Source organism: Amblyomma maculatum, chromosome 4, assembly GCF_055883805.1.
Source record: "Amblyomma maculatum isolate TAMU_Amacu chromosome 4, ASM5588380v1, whole genome shotgun sequence".
In the NCBI taxonomy this organism is placed as follows: Eukaryota; Metazoa; Arthropoda; class Arachnida; order Ixodida; family Ixodidae; genus Amblyomma; species Amblyomma maculatum.
The window spans coordinates 24,935,707-24,953,514 of record NC_139347.1 but is presented as its reverse complement, the minus strand read 5'-3'; the positions used below and the strand labels follow the sequence as shown (position 1 = coordinate 24,953,514).

Below are 17,808 nucleotides of genomic sequence, written 5' to 3'. Positions count from 1 at the left end.
CTTACAGAAGTCGCAGTTACACGAGTAGCGAAGTACGTTTCCGCTACATTTCTTCTGCGCTCTGCGCACATGCAGAGCCATCTTGCGACAAACACAGAAGAACCCCTCCTCGCAATGTGCAGCGCTGCCCCGACACGTGGCGCGCCACTCGCCCCTGACGTAACCCCGACGTTTTGCCGTGCACCCTCACAGGTTGTAGAATCAAGCGTCTTTCCTTTCTTTAGATCACTATCTTCGCTCACCTGCTTCTCCCCTTCGGGCCGCGCGGGTACCGGTGCGAGGATGCCCCAATACCCTTGCGTTTAGTAAGTTTTCTCGACAAGGTGCAATAACGCTATCGCGTTCCACTCTTGAAGGCGAAGCTTAAGCGTCCTCCAAATTTTTTCTTTTCCTTCTTCCTACAGCCACAACAACAAGAGAAGGGAAGTCGGTGAGCGTGAAAGTGGCAAGAGAGAAAGAGATGCCGTAGTGGAGGGCTTCAGAGTAATTTCCGCCGCCTGGGGATCTTTAACGTGCACTGACATCCCACAACACACGGACGCGGCTTCGCTTCGCCCTCATAGAAACGCAGACGCCGGTGGTCGGGATGGAACCCGGGTACTCCGGCACAGTAGTCGGGCATCTTAACTACTGCACCACCGCGGTAGGTCCGCATAGCAAGGCCTGTCGAATTTTGCCGTTTATTTAGTAAGTAAACGATCACTGCCAGTTCTGCACCAACTGATATGTCTTTTCAGGGCTTAGGAATTGAACTCTGTGCTTAGTAGAGCTCATGCGTAAGCTTTTAACCACACATTTTATTTTATATATGGGTTTATTCATATGAAATTTGTGATTCGCAAAAGGCATGCTAGCGGCTAGCTGTCGCATGCGACCAGGGAACCGGCCAGCTCGACCGATGTTCACACTTGCAAATGCGACCCGCTGGTCGCTTGTTCGAATTGGTCTTGTTCGAAACAAGACTTGTCTATCTTGACTGTTCACCACACAGAGTAAAGCTAACTTTAGTTCACTTCATCTGAGACGCTGATTGGTTACCGCTTTGCAAAGCTGGAAAATCGAGCAGTGTTCGAACGGTCTGCGACTGTCGCTTTTCGGCCGAAACGGTCGCATAACCGCCGCGAGTCTCAAGTGTAAACAGGCCTTTAGCGGTGACGAGGTTAGGGCGCTCGACCACCGGGTCCGTGGACGCGCGTGTTCGATACCGGCTACGGCAGCCGCGTTTCGATGAGGACGGAATTTAAGGCGCCCTCGCCTTGCCCCGCCAGGGTGGTACAGTGGTAAGACGCCCGACTACTGTCCGGAATACCCGGGCTCGAACCCGACCTCGGCGGCTGCGTTTCGATGGAGGCGAAACGAAGAGGCGTCCGTGTGCTGTGCGATGTCAGCGCACGTTAAAGATCCCCAGGTGGTCGAAATTACTCCCTAGCCCTCCACTAAGGCTCCTCTTTCTCTCTTTCCACTTTAACTCCCACCTTCCTCCCTTCCCTTACGGCGCGGTTCAGGTGTCCACAGACTCAAGTGTGACAGATGTTGCGCCTTTCCCTTCCTGTGAACCAATTATTTATATTTATTTATTGTGCGAAGTCAATGCACGTTAAGGGACCCCACGGTTTCGACCGGATCCCTCCAATATGGCGTCCATATTAGCTGATGCCACTTGGATACGATCAAATGAGGGCGTTAAACTAAATAGCATACCGTACCTTGCATATATATGCATTAATGTTATCTCCTGGTTAAGACCACAGTTAGCTAGTAAGGTGCAGTTAGCTAGTCAGTTCCATCGTGCAACATGTGGAGACATTTGTGCCTTTCATATAAGTCTATTAAGACCTATGTTACACCTTTCATAGAGATAGGTGGACAATGCACCGAACTTGTAAGTAGAGCTCGGAAATGTATAGCATGTTAACGGAGTTGTTTCTCCATAAATTACCGCCGATATGATGATGACGATACTGATGAAATGGTGGTATGCGGTTTGCTAGAAAAGTGCCAAAAGAAGCGCACTAGTTTACGTCACTAAAGCCCTTTATACAAGAACTCGACAGAGTCGCTTCGAGTAATTAAGCCTGTCGAGTAAAAAAACGGTGGTCGGGTTCATGTATACGCACTCGGGTCGAGTAAAATAGTCGGCGGAGCGGGTCGAGTTAAGTCACTTTCAGGGGGTAGGTTAACTCGCTTTACCCGCTTGTCTAAAAGCATGTAGACAATGTCGAGTCAGGGAGTCGAGTTAAGGGGAACTCTGGGATCGAAAATACTCCGGAGCGTCGAGGAGCGTAAGCAAAGTTGAATCTTGTTTAGCCTTCATAAACGATAAAAAACAATAATCGAAGCTCTCGATAATGAAAGGCAACGAAATCAAATACGAGTAAGAAACTTGCACAATAACTTCGAATCTCGACGCTACGCGCCGCTGCGATACTTACTCGCTGGCGAGCGAGTTCATGTAGACACCGACCGGGTCGAATAATGGTGCCCTCGCTTACACGACGCTAACTCGACCCGGTGCTGTCGAGTCCATCTATACAGGGCTTAAGTCGATACCACGAAAACGCAACGAAATCACGCCTGGCTTTTATTTTCGCGCGATTCGCGAGCACTATACGCATCTGCCCATATGTCTGCATACGCCAATCCTGCGAATATCTACAGTTCCTGATTTCACGTGCTCACATACTTTGCATTTCTTGCCAGTTTGTCTGTCCCACTAATTGTTATATTTATTTTTCCGTTACTTTATAAGCCGCAGCGGTAGGATTCGAACCCGGGAACCTCCGTTCAGTAGTAGAGCTCCTTAATCACTTAGTCACCATTACGCTGCAGAAGGCAGCAACTGTTTTATACCATGTTTTTAAGAAAACAAATATTGCTGTATTCCGGTAGAACGATGGTGGCACTTGTTCATGCGGCCTGTACTGCATGATAATTGGATTCCTTTGCCTGGAAGGAAAGAGACGTTTTGCGCCCATAATGGTGGTACAAAACGAAACTGTCCCGTATTATTCCCAAATGCAAACTTGTTGCCATTTGCATTTCCAACAAGTGGTTAGAAACATGGGAAACGGTCACGTCAAAACAGTGCCTGTAAACGAATCCCTAGCAGAACATGCACATTGGAAAACAGTTGATCAACTCTGCAGGGGTGGGATGATGCGAACAAGTTTTAAAACAGCTCTTGGAGCAGGAAAGCATGTGGTCTCAGTTATGGAGCAGAAATGTAATAATTTTGCAGCAGCAATGTCAGAATTTTGGAGCAACTTGACAGGGTGCGGTCAAATCTTCATTAAAATCGTAAAGGCCTCCACTACCCTTTTCGCAATGTAATGCGGTACAAGTGGAGCTGCTTACAAACGGCCTCGTCGTGTTTTGAGGATATTATTGCTCGGACTGTAAATATAGCGAGTGAAGAGCGCGCAATGCAAACGAGGGGAATACGCATATATGCGTTATGTTGTTGTTGTGGCTGTAGGAAGAAGGAAAAAAAGATGCACGGGCCTGCTACTGGCTCTGTAGCTGAGCCACCTCCGCTGCCTCGTGCAGACAGAAAAGAAAATAGAGAAGAAAGAAAAGAGAAAGGGAAAGAAAGACGCGCGCCGCAACAACAGCCGTCGTCCACCACCGAAGCGGTGGCGGGTGCAATGACGGCCTCCAACAGATAAAAATTCGGTGGCAGGCTAGCCCCCGCCGCAAGCGGCGGCGACCCACCTGCTCCAGCCCTATCAGGGAAGATCCGCATAAGCGTTAGAACGCGTGATGCCATCCCCATATAAATATGACTATGTGAAGCACCAAGCAGCGTTCGAAACAGCGCGACTAGCCGACGCACGCGCCTGATCGCAGCCTCTGAATTAGGCGCGAAGTTAAGCAAACCATAACTATGTCAGTGAGCTGTACTGAGGAAGTCAGGGGCTCCAGTCATTGCGCCTGCCATAACACGCAGGATTGCATGCGCCCCAATGTCCCATTAAATTCAGATTCACGAGGACTATGCCGACGACCGCTACCTTACTCCGGCCGTATACATCAATGCGACCTCTCCCCCACCTCCGCCCTCTGTCCGTGCGAATAACCTGTGCAAGACGGCCCGTGACCAAAATATGGACCGTCCGATGCCAGACATACATGGAACTAAACCACACTCTTAGTCCGAGTTAACGGCGGTTGAACTGACACGCTATTACACTACTTGTGCAGGGCCCCGCCGCGGTGGCGCAGTGGTAAGTGGGCTCAACTGCTGTGCCCAAGGATGCGGGGTCGAACCCTAGCCGCGGAGGCCGCTTTTCGATGGAGTCTAAAAGCAAGGCGTCAGTGTGCTGTGCGATGTCAGTGCACGTTAAAGAACCCCAGATGGTATCAATTTCCGGAGCCCTCCACTTCAACCCAACAAACCAAACCAAACAATTTGTGCAGAATTAAAGCAGCGTCGCGAAGCTACCGCAGCAGCGCATGCGTACAGTACACGTTTTGTCCATTCCGCGATGTTCCTAAAGTGTGTTTCGCTGGTGCCGCGTCTCTCACGCTACAGTGATAGAAAATGATCACATCACTGGCACCTGCTCGCTTTCTTCGTCGTTAATCGTCCTTCGTTTATTTTGCGATAGCCCGACGATATGACGTGTCGCGCTGTACCACATCTTTCACTCGCTGGTGCCGCTAGCATTATCACGCATGTCGATTCCACGAGATATGAGCTATTGTGACAGTTGTGAACTGATATGATAGGCCGCGCGCTCAGACACGTAAAAAATCCAGTTTTTCCGAAAATTCACATTTATCGAACAAATACAATAAGTGAGGTGCGAATGGAATAGCAATCGTTATTGCAAACCATTTCAAATGTTGTGACACCCCTGGAAGCCGCGACATATGGGGCAAAAAAAAAAAAAAAATCGATTCGCGCATGTCAGGTCTTGTTTGGTGCAAGCTGGTGCAGAAAATTGTACTTGTATCTAAATGGCGCTTCTGTTCCACCCCTAATTCTGAGCTGACCTGGACAAAGGCTAACAGCTTTCTTTCGTGACCCCGGTTAGAAGCTCACCGCATTCAAGCCTATCTCTTCACTGACCAGTGCAAATCGCACCAATCGCATTATATCTACTGTGCTAGTTATCAGGTTTTACAGCGTTTTCACCGTTCTGAGCTTAGTCCTCGTCCTATGTTTTTTGTTTCATTATTTGCTTCGCGAACCTGAAAGCAGGGGTGCGCCTTCTTTCCGGGAATTGTCAACACGTGTATTAAAACCTTATGCTACCCGTAAAATGAACCTACCCAACCTTTAGATTAACCTCACTGAATGCTGAACCTAATCTAACATAACCTTAACATGATGAGCCAGTGTGGACGCCGTCGAAAAATGCAAGGCGATGCAATGCCTTGATGTGGTGCAGTTATACCTTTTGCACGGTGCCCCAAGGAAACAACCCCAAAAGCCGGAGCGTGACATAACGAAAAGACCGCAGGGACCTCGAGAAAACAAGTTTAGAATGACGCGTAAGCAAGCACGCTTGAAAAATGCGAGATTTAGCTAAATATAACGAAAGTAAATTGAAGTCGGACCTGGGAAGCAGAAAATACCCACAGACAAATACCGCGAGAATCTTCTCTAGACATCTTCCGAAATTCTTTGCCGCAACCGTTCTGCGTGACCTTTTTACTGTCCTGGGCGACAACGGACGACAGCTGCGGGAGTCGCATGAGGAATCTCGCCTCAGGAGTAGGCAAGAAAATCATCTTTCTCCATTTACTTCTCTTTCAGGAGAAGCCGAGGGTGGGGAGTTGCGTCCTCTCTACCACCTGCTTCAGACACAAGACTACTCCCTCCTCGCCAGTTTCGCAGGCACATCAGCTAGACAGCCAGAGAAGGCCCTGAGCATAGTTCGCTTGTCTTCTCCATTTGCTTTTTATGTCCATTTGATCTTCAAGCGCGTAACGTGGTATGGGGCCTCCGGTGGACCGTGTGCGCATCGGCTCCGTTTTACACGCTGGGAGAAGGATGAAAGAGAGGGAGGCCGGCCTTGACGATGACCTTGTGAGGCGACGCAGCCTCCATCAAACGTTCTTCTCCCGCGGGCATGCCGCGAGAAAGAGGGAAGGGCGACGGGCTGCATCGCTTCTGCTGAACGCAAGAAGTGCGCCCGGCGGCTGTTATTTCGCCAAGGCCCATGTCAGAGGCAGTGCGCGCGCCTCGGCTTCTAGCAGCAGCTATGGCCGCGATCTGGAGGATCCCTCCTGCAGCCGCCGCCTAGGCCGGGGTCATTAAGGCGCGGACGGAGCGGAGGAGGAGAGAGGCGCGCGCATTCCTCGAACCGGGGCGCTCTTCTTTCTGGCATCGGGAGGGCTGCTACCCAGCTGTCCCTGACTTTTGCTCCAGCCTCCGTCGACACATCCTCGCCCTCTTCTCTGCGTGCCTCCGTTCTTTGCCGCAACTCTCCCTCTCTCATTGCTCCTTTCCTTGCAGCTAATATAAAAAAAAGTGCGTGTGAAAATGGCAGCAGCAGATGTTGGACGACCCATTCGCTGGGGACATGGCTTGCGTCTGTGCGCGTGCACTGTTCTTCGAAAACCAATCCGAAGGCGTGCCCGCAGTGATGTGCCGACAGGAATAGTGGTTTCCGTCGCAACAAAGCAGCAATTTTCGAGGAGTCGCCCAGGTTCAGAACGATGTGAGCTTTCATGGCACAGTTTCTCAATAACGTCGCTTAATTGCAGACAAGAGCCCCACAAACAAACGCTGTTTTATCATGCGAGTCATTCTGAGAGGCGTGGACGGCCGCTTCATAATCAGTAGCCTTTTACTGCTTTTTAAATTTAGCGTTTACGTGGAATAGGTTTTTTGACGAAGCGTAGAGCCGCCATAGTTCGAAGCAATCGTTCCCACTCGCAGTTGTCTATCCATTCTCTGCCTGCTGACAGGTGACGAGTGGTGCTTCTTCGTGCTGTTTTCAGCGGATGATCAACCATAATGTGCCAGTACGTTCGAAGGAGAACATTGAACAAATTGATTCCGCCTCCAATTCTTCCCTGTGACGCGTACGGTTGCGGCTGCTGCGCTTCGTGGGCTTTTGACGCACCCACGAAACACGTGCGCACTCCTTGTTCTGAAAAGAAATGTTCAACGCCACTTTTTACGAACTTTCGCTCACTGGCTACGAGAGAACCGTGTGACCATACGCATCCTTCTTGGACGGAATATGATACGTATTGTGTGCTATGTTGGATATTGTCCGCACTCCGGTTCGAATACTGTTCACGACAGCAATGCCTAACTGACAGTAATAAATATAATTCCCACTTTCCCTGAGGCTTTCATCGGCTGCTTCTAGCAGTATCGCATTCCATGCGCTAAATCCCGTGCACTTTTCCCGCGCAAGAATTAAGCGATCAGAGATCAGTGGGGATAGCTATTCAGAAAGCGACATGTTTTTGATGCGGTGCTCCAATTACATGTTTGACGTCTGTCACCGCCTACAGTCAGTGTAGTACATAATCATTGTCTTACTGAATCCCAGTTAAGATCTGTAATGCTGCAGCTTTCTCGCACTAAAGCAGGCACTGCTCTACGAATAAGACAACGACGTCGACGACACGAGTGCAGACTGCAATTTGCTGTTCATAGAAGTTTACTTCCTGTGAAAATCAACGCACGTCATCAAATTAAAAAAAAAAATAAAAAATACTCCTTTTCGTTCCTCGTAAGACTCTGCGGCACCGCATTAGGCCAGCGTAATAGGGCTGTGCAAGGTCGTTCACCCTGCAGCTAGCACTCTAGTTTACCCCCGGCAGCAAACGAATGCGCTCCCGAGTTATTCGCTGCTTACACCTGCGCGGCCGTAAAACGCGAGCGCCAAGCTGCGAACCACAAGCCGCGTGCACCGAGTGTCCGCTGTTATCTCCGGCCCGCGGCAAAGTTATTCCCCTGGCGTAAACGCGGCAGCGGAGGTCATGCGGCACGGCGTAGTCGTTCGTGCTTGCCGTGAGGCAGCAACACGTAACAGGCGAGAACGAACTCGTCGTCGCAGCCCGCGACAGCATTGGGCCTTCATCTACCGGCGACCCCTCACTGTCGGGACCTTGCCTGCGGTAATTGCCGGCAACACTCTGCGGCTGGCTTTGGCACTGATAAGAACACAGGTGTCACGAATAGTGAACCAGGAAAGGTATGCTGTCGGCAACGGCTGTGTTGGAAAAAAAAAAGAAAACAACTTGGTTTTAGACAGACAAGGAACGAAACTGGTAAAAATACATTCACAGTTATGACACAAGGAAGGCACCATATTTCACTAAGACTGTCTCACCATTCGCCTATGACATATTCTTACTCGTGGTTTTCATTTGCTCTGGAGTTCATTTATATAGACAGCATAGACTAGCGGCCTATGTGCATAGTCATATACGAGGCGTGACACAAAAGAAGTGAGACTAAGTGTGTAGCTTCAAAAAAGAGTGGAATTGTAATGATCGACTGGATTCGCAGTGGTCAGAATGCTAATAAACACTACTACATTGAAGTACTAAAAAGAGTTCGTAAAAAAAAAAATTGGGAAAAAAAGGTCACAGTTGTGGAGTGATGGATGGCTGTTGCACTAGGATAATGCATCCGCTCACACGGCCCTATCTGTCAAGCAGTTTCTGACCAGCAAAAACATTACTGTGATTGAGAATGCTCTTTAGTCATCTGATTTTCTCTATGCGACTTTTTTTTTTTTTATTTCCTAAAGTTAAATTTCGCTTAAAGGGAACCCATTTTACCTCATTTGAAGAGGTTCAGACAAAAAGAGTTTTGCCGAGATTCAATGAAACTCCGTTTCGTGCGAGCCCACAGTAAATCCTGTACGGCATAATCTACGAAAGCCTCGTTGCTTCACATATATACTGTAGCTGAATCGATTAAGTTCGCCTTGTTATCCTGAGGTTCTATTAACCGCATTTTATGGCTGAAGAAAGCAGATTACAATAACGAATTTGTTACGTGCTACATAGCCTGTACTTAGAGGGATGTTCTTGATGAGGCAGAATATATACCAATGAATGGATTAGCTTGCGGCTGGAGATGTCATCGAATCTCTATATGCAGAGTTATGAAAGTTATAACTAGGCGCTGTAGCTTTCGGTTGAAGCAAAAATTAAGGTAAACACAGGTCAAGTTTAATTCACGAATTTCTGTTATGATCGAAAAATGTCACATACTCGTACCTACGCCAAAGCTTGCTGGCTATTGAGTAGGAGGAGTTACAATTACAAGAGAGACTCATCAAAGGGCGGAATTCAGATGCGCAGTAAGATCACGGGATCGTTGGCGTACAGTTTTATGTTGCAAGGCATTCGTCGCCTAGTTGTCAACGCCGATTGAAAGCCGAGAGGCGTCAGTACCTTGTGAACCTTCGTCTACTAGAGCAACGCCCTCGGTTCACAACTGCAGGCTACTTGATGAAGGAGTTTCCGCACGGCAAGTAGGGACACCGGCAAAGTTTGCAATCGTAAAAAGCATCGTCAGCTGAAAACTAGGCACAAGCGTCGCGATGCATGCCCCGGCTTCCGCGGAGTTTCATGGGCGCTTCCGTCGTTGCCATCAAAACGAGGACCACGTGATCGGGGGCCTACTAGCTCCTTCCCGACACTGCAGCGGTCACTTCTATTTGTTCGCAATCTGAAACTTTGCAACCACTTGCTGCTTTCACCTTTCGTCCCTTGACTGGTGGAGTGAGTGTTCCACAAGCGACAAACGCACTTGCATTCGCCAATAAGGTGAGCACACAGAAGAACCAGGCTGTACTTGCGTGAGAAGTGTTAGCACTGTTCCTCCATTGCTATAACGCGCTTTTTTTTCTTTTTCTTTTAGCACGCATTATTAAAGACACCATTCTCCACGAATTTCGGCGTCGCCGTAGTCAACGTAGTCAACGAGAAATCGTGGGTGTTCCTCTGAAAAGAAATATTTGGCACGTGACAATTCCGAGCGTTTTTTGGTTGGTTGGTTTGGTGACGTCACGAGAACATATGACATGACCTATAGCTGGCAGGAGCTTTCAACTCGGGAATCTCCTTTGACACGGGAGAGTTTGATGGAAATCGAAGCCCACTGGGTCCCGAGGCAACTAGTTAAGCCCCGTATGTCGGGTGGTATTTCACTTAATCAGGTACCTTAAGACTGTATGCTAATGAGTATGCGTGACATAAGAGAGATAACAATTAGGAGGTCAGTGATTGAGCGAATAGGAAGTGAATGTACGTATCTATGTATGTATTTGAATGTAGCAGTCGAGAGCCATTCACATCGTGACCGAAAGGTCTCAAGTTCGATTCCGATCTCGCCTCAGTTTTAATTTAAGCGCAATTAAGATGCATTACATTCTTATATTCCACAGTCTTAGTCATTCTGAGACCTCGCAATCACGATTTGCCCAATTTTAAAATCAATTTATATTCCGTGTGATATCAGTATTCGTTCGAATCCTCCAGTCCTGGTTTGCACACCACCAGGTTCGCCTCTTAACTGACGGGACCATTAACACTATCGCACTGAAAATAAACCAAGTTAATTCCATAAATATATGCAGCGAAAAAAAAAAACAACAACAAAAAACGAAGGTCGCTTTTTGACATAAAGACTCTAAGAGGCACGCCGAATTTTCATAAAATAAAAAGAGAGAAGTTCAACCTCCAGTTATAAAAGTATTATGCTATTAGACATGACCGCGCTTAGGGATCTGAAAGCGGAAGATGATTACGCGAGCGCTGCGCAGGCTGCTACCCTGTTTTATTTTCTTTTTTTTTCTTTTTGCGATAAATACGTTCGGACGCTAACGTTGCGCGCATGGCGTTTAGGGTTTTTTCTTCATCTGCAGCGCGGGAGAAGAAAGGTTTTGCTGCCCGCGACCAAGTACGTTCCGTGGTGAAACGGCACACCGGCGTTTCTAGACGACCGACAGGCTAACGATATAAGCAAAAATGGGAAAAGGTCGCTTTTCCCACAAGAATTCGGCACCTGACGGCAGTGGGCCTTTCGCCGAACAACCCATCTTCATACATTGCATGGACTCAAGGGCCTTATCATCGCTCTCTCTTGAACTTTATTCGAACAGCTAACCTTTTTTTTTGTTTTTCATTTAATACCCCCTTTATTTTTTAGATATTCCACTATGCCCTGAGGCAAAAAACAACGCTATATAAAAAAAAAAAGGCCGCTTTTGTTCCGGTTCCCTTGATCTAGATCACGGATGCTGACAGTTTACAAGTGCGGCAGCGATCGTATGATATGGTATCGAGTGGTATGGTGTGAGGCGGGAATTAAACGTCTCGGTTTACCAGGAACCCCGTATGTGGTACGCCCCGAGTAATTTATACCACCTCCTGTCGTGTTCTATACGGACACATCAGAAACGGCAATCCATTTACTTACTTAGCACTTTTTTTTTTTTCGTCACGTCAGCATGTCGGCAGCATTGGACGAAAGAAAGAGCAGCCAGTCACTGAAATCACAAGGCATCGGACACCGACGTCGAAGATGACCACCGCCACTAGCCGCACTCACCGGGTAACCACTATGTGTTGCGCAGACAGTACTGATGTCCGGCTGCCAATGAGGCAATGCTCCGGCCGCCAAACACGGACGCTTGAAAGTTCGTAATCAACAAAGTGACCAATGCCAAATGGATACCAAGTGCAAAATGGACAACATATCTTTAGAAAACACGACCTGCCAGGTCGAAATTATGGCTCTCCGAGAGTACGCTGGCATCGAACAGCATACAAATGATTTTGGTCTTCACCTCACGAAGCCATTGCTACCGGAATTCGATCTTGCCGCTTTCGAATTCTGTGAATTTGAACGCATCTGCCAATAAACACCGCCGTGAAGGAATGAGGCACAGTCCAAAATTAAATAAAAAAGCATTTTTTTGGCGGATGTTTATTTCCTTTTTAAGTGAATTTATATAGTGATCTTGTGTACAGCTCTTTGGCCTAGCTTCGTAGCGTGGCCGCAAGCCCGACGAGGGGTCTGTTTGCCATTGAGCGACCAGATGAGTGCAGCGGGCAGCCTGAGCCCGTGTGGGAGTGGTGACAATTCTGCACAAGCCTAGCTGAAAAACGAAGGTGCTAATAACTGTCCGAGCTAGGATGGTAACAAACGTGTGTTTGGCCAGCAGGTGCCGTTTTGTTTCACGGAGATAACGTAGACCCCATGAGCGAACGTGAGTTATCCGAACGTTGATACCTGAAACCATTGCTTTTTTTACTTCACAAATGTATTAAACCGTTTTGTGGCCTGGACAGCACAAGGCGCTGTCTTTCACAATAATATAGTAATGTCCTAAAATTGAATGTCAGGGGAATTCGCGTATATACCACCACCCTACATATACTTAAGTTGGGCGAAGTTTGACAAAAGGATATCAAGATAATGGCACCCTGTCCACACACTTCCTGCACTGTACAGTAGCGAAGCTTCACACATAGGCGCGCCAGCCCGAGGCAAGCTGTTCGCGCAAAAAAGCACGCCTGGTGTTAAGGCCATGAGAGGCCACTTTCCGATATTCGTTAGAGTGGCCTGTCCGAACTGCACGATTTGACGGATCTGAGCACATAGCAGCGTGGAGGGTCGACAGTAATTTCGATGCAGCATAGCATAGCCTCTGCGAACGCAGAGATCGATACTCCCACCGAGTGGGAAAATTTAGACTGTCCAACCTCCAGTCGAAAATATTTTCTTCTCCCGTGACTGTGAGGCTTCGCCCTCAGAACGCAACGCCGAAGAAATGTTTTTGGAACGAGTAACTAATAACGCAGTTACATCCACCGGAATCTTCTTCTTCTTCTTGGGTCTTTGGGATATTCTTGGGGGGGGGGATACCGGACACGGGTTATGCCGGCCTAATGTCGTGGCGGCCCTCTTGGTGTCCGGAGGATGGGGAAATGGGACGTGGGGAGGGGTGATTCTGTCGTGTTTCTCTCCTCCCGTTCTCTCGCAAAGGTTTTTCACTCTCCTGCCCGGTCGTCTAGCCTCCGCAAGCCAATTTCTCTTTCCTCCTCCGCGTTTAACTGGGAGATGGGGCGTGGCACTCTGCTTGCGCGAAAACGAAACGGGCGAGGGAGCGCGCGCCGCTGCTTTCATTGCATTCAGTCCGGACGTGGCGAGGGAAAAGCGCGCAGCAATCGGCGCACACAATTCAAATCAAATCAAATTTATTTTCCAACAAGTGGATGGTCGCTTGGGCTAAAAGCTGTACAAACAGCTTGACAAAGGCCCAGGAAGCCCGTACACAACATATCAGGAACAAACAGCAAATTCCAGAAGTTCATTAATAATTCGACTATGACATCCAAAAGTGTTACTTCAGGACAACGTTTAATGCATACGTCCCTGCAGCACGATATAAAAAAATTAAAAAGTTGATCAATAATAAAAACAACGGAAAAAGCTCAACAAGGCTTAAAGTTCGTAACGACGAGTATAATGTTTAAAGTAAGAACACATGTATGGATAGATTATATTTGCACGAAGTAGGTTTTCAATTGCATAGGACTAAAACCAACAGTGTCTTTATATTTGTTGAGAAAAACTGGTCGTGTACGCCCATCCTTCCCCCGTCAGTCAGTGAGACGGACCAATGGATGTCGTCGCTACTCCGACGTCAGCCTAGCGGCTCGTAGAGAACGGGGAAGCTGGTTTCCCGAAGGGGAGGATGAGAGAGCTTTGATTTGTATTTTTGCTGCTTTGCGGCGCGCGTATCGCTGTAGCATTTTGCACAGACTATCTCCGGTGCCTGATCGAAGCACTGGGCTCATTTGCTTAAAAAGTCATACCCTGGACAGTGGCCCTTTAAGAGTAACGAAAGCTTGCCTCCGCGGAAAGGGATCATATTCAGATTTCAGATTTCGTTAGATGAAACTGTAACCTCTTATTAGTTCCTCACCAGTATTGTTGGCAAATACTCGCAGATTATGACTAGCAGCTTGCCAGTATTGCTCAAGAGGAAAGTATACAACCGTTGCATCTTGCCTGTATACTGACCTATGGGGCTAAAACGTGGAGGCTAACGAGAAGGGTTCTACATTAGTTGAGGACAACGCAGAGGGCTATGGAGCGCAAAATGATAGGTGTAACGTTAGGAGACAAGAAGCGTGCACAGTGGGCCAGATAAACAACTCTAGTTATTGACATTCAAGTGGAAATCAAGAAGAAGAAATGGGCATGGACGGGGAATGTAGTGCGAAGAGCGTCACAAACTGGATTTCAAGGGAAGGAAAGCATAGCTAGGGGCGGCAGAAAGTTAGGTGGGCGGATGTGGTTAAGAAGCTCGCAGGGGTCAAGTGGATGCAGCTAGCACAGGACCGGATTAATTGCAGGAATATGTGGGAGACTGCTGCTGCCGCCGCTGATGATGATGAGGATGATTATTATTATTATTTTCCATTCCACAAGCACTGGTCGGCTGGGTCATGAACAACGTGTTACTGAACTCGGCTAAGTGTTCATTGCCCATACCATGAGCAAGGATAAAAAAGAGTGGCTTTATTGTAGGGCGCGAATTTATGAGTTATTGATGGAAAGGGCGGTTCCATTTGAACTATGTAATCCTAGGACTCTTTGCCGAAGAGAGGATGTTCGCCGCGGTCTTCCTATGTAAACTTTCTCTCATGTGGCGTGGGGAGGGGGCGGAGAAGCGACCGATTAAGTAGCCTGTATATAATTCTGTACACAAGGAATATGGGAGAGGCCTTCGCCCTGCAGTGGTATAGATTATGATGACATAATTCTCTATCTCCTTCTTTAAAATAAACCTTCAGGTGAACGTTGTCCTAAAGTAATATGTACCAGAAGCCATGAATGTTAAGACGCTGCCCCGTCGATTCTATCCTAAGTCGATTTCCTGCCAGGCAACGAGACACTCGCCTCACCAGGCGTACCAATTCAGCTCGAAAATTTTCAGCTGTAACACATTTTTCAACGTATATGGCGGGACATTTTCGGCCCTCAAAGATTGTCAAATTGATATGCAGCCAGCATGTATCGATTCAGATGCGAAGGTTCAAACAAGACCATTTCTGACCAATTTGGTTTTGGTTGGTTTGTGGGGTTTAACGTCCCTAAGCAACTCAGGCTAAGGAGAGACGCCGTAGTGGAGGACTCCGGAAATTTCGACCACCTGGGGTTCTTTAACGTGCACTGACATCGCACAGCACACGGGCGCCTTGCTTTTCGTCTCCACCGAAAAGCGGCCGCCGATTTCTGACCAATTGCTCTGTACCGTAAAGGAATGCTCGTTAAAAATTTAAGGACCTACAAGAAGCCTGGCCATCTGGGTGTGTGACAAGCGACGCTAAAATACGACACGGGATATGCTTTTGAGCTTCCACGGAGCAATACATCTTACGGCATCACACACGATGATCACGTCGAAGGCGTAATGGGGCAATAAAAAAAAAATGTGCCGTATATTGGAACAAGCTTTTCTTAATAAGTGCACCGAGACTGGCTGATGATACGCTTAATTTTCGACATATTCACTAAAACAACCCTCTAGTATGTCGAATTTTCCGGGCATTTTCTGAAACCAGTACCGCGAGCTAAGCCCGACATTTTGAACCTGCAATTAAGTAAGTTCGTGCCAATGAAGGTTATGTACGTGAATATAAGGGCAAAACAAGCGAATTCGCAACGCTACACGCGATGCCTGTAAAACCCCGTCGATGTGTGTGAGTCGGCGATCATTTGGGCCGTAAAATCTCCATTTCACGCTTATCGGCTCTTTCGATCCGCCCTTTTATCGGAAAGCGGAACTTCACGAACTACCGCTGCCTTATCGGGGGGCGCAGCACGAGAGAAATTCCGTCCGTGCAGCCAGCGGTAGCGGCGGGAGACCAGCGCGCGCGCACAGCCGAAGGAGCCCTTCGGCGACTCACTCTCCAATTTGAAGATGCCCCTGAGATAAGAGCGCGCGCCTAGTCGCGAGCCGAGTGGCGCGGTGGTGCGAAGGAATTCCCCAGACCTTCATGGAAAGTGTGTCACGAGGTGCTCAGCGTTTTGAGAAAGAGAGGGGAAGAAAGGCAGAAGGACTTGTGCCTGTGAGTGCCGAGGATGACACGTTACACAGAAGGAATGCTGTACAGGGTACTTCATTTGCGCAAGCGATCACTTCCGTCCACAATCGGATCAGCCGAGCGGAACATTCTCTTCGTTTGTACGAAGAAAAATAGGTTAAATCTCGGAGATTTTTAAGGCTTGAAGGAGTTCATGGAGAGTAACAAATTTCATTTACTCTAGTTCTTTCTTTTATTGATCAATCCATAATCCATGAATTGGCAAAAAAAAAAAAAAATCATTCCAGCGGGCGACTACCGCTTTCTACGGTTTATAATACTCAGGCTTCCTTGGATGAGCTCTACTAAAAACTAGGTGAGTGCAGTATGCAATCAGTTAATAAATGTAAGACGTGTAATTTTTTGCATGGCCTACTCCTGTTTTCATTGCCAAGAAAAAAAAAACGTATAATGCGCCATGGCGTCACAGTGCATCAAGTAAGCACGGCTGGAGCCTGGTGGCCACATTGGCTCGCGAATTCCAGTTCACCAACCGCAGCGCGCTAACAGCAGCGGAGTGACTTTGCTGCAGACCGCACCGCGGCCGCCGCATGCGGGGATGAAAAGGGAGGGAGAGAGAGAACACGTTTTGTTTTACATACGTTTTGTTCAAAAACTCGCACCAGTAACAGAAGTGCACAGAACTCTGCGCGGATTCTTTACCACGGGCTAAAGAACTCCGTGCTTTTTCAAAGCAGCACCTCACGTAACTATGCGGTGCGATTCAATGCTAAGCTCTTTTTCGTCCTCAGACCAACAAGACCGGCATATATCGCCGGCAAAACGAGGCCACCAGGGGATCCAGATATCGGACCTGCGATCTCGTGACCGTTAGGGCAGAACGACGCGCGGTAACCACGATCAGTGCGCACGCTTTATCCCGCGTACCGCAGCAGATACCGTGGATTGTGCAAATGTTTTTGTTTCCTGCATGCTGAGTATCCAAAGGCAGCAAAATAAGTAAACAAACAAGTAAAGCTGGGCGTAAGACAACGGCGCGCAAGGGATAATTCCAAGTTGGTAGCAGGCGTGGTTTCGGATTGAAAACCCACATAATTGGGATAAGCTTGGCAAACGACGCATACTGAGGTAGAAAATGTGTTGAAAGGAGCACGGACAACAATTTTGGTACTTCTTTTTTTTTCTTATTATAATAATACGCAAGAGGTTAGCCAAAAGAAGGATCAGCACGCTGTAATCGCCTACGACCAGTATGTAATTCATAAAGGAGTTCTCTTTTTTTTGTCTCTCTTTTATGCTGTTGAGGTTTCAGTTTCAAAACGTAGCGAAAGGTCTACAGACGACATGTTCATCGCACGTCTCTCTCTCTCTCTCTCTCTCTCTCTCTCTCTCTCTCTCTCTCTCTCTCTCTCTCTCTCTCTCTCTCACACACACACACACACACACACACACCCACACACACACACACACGCACGCACACGCACGCACGCACACGCACACACACGCACGCACGCACACGCACGCACATGCGTGCACACACACACACACACACACACACACACACACACACACACACACACACACACACACACACACACACACACACACACACACACACACACACACACACACACACACACACACACACACACACACACACACACACACACACACACACACACACACACACACACACACACACACACACACACACACACACACATGCACTCGTTTATACATATCTAGCGATATCATCGCTGC

At 48.0% G+C, this 17,808-nt stretch overlaps 2 protein-coding genes across 6 annotated transcripts in view; one reads left to right on the top strand and one right to left on the bottom strand.

The window, feature by feature from the left end:
- Positions 1-17,808, bottom strand: part of LOC146190522 (ankyrin repeat and BTB/POZ domain-containing protein 2) — a 99,476-nt gene that overhangs the window by 42,644 nt on the left and 39,024 nt on the right.
- The window catches only part of LOC146190524 (uncharacterized), a 92,229-nt gene that overhangs the window by 62,126 nt on the left and 12,295 nt on the right, over positions 1-17,808 (top strand). The window lies entirely within an intron of this gene.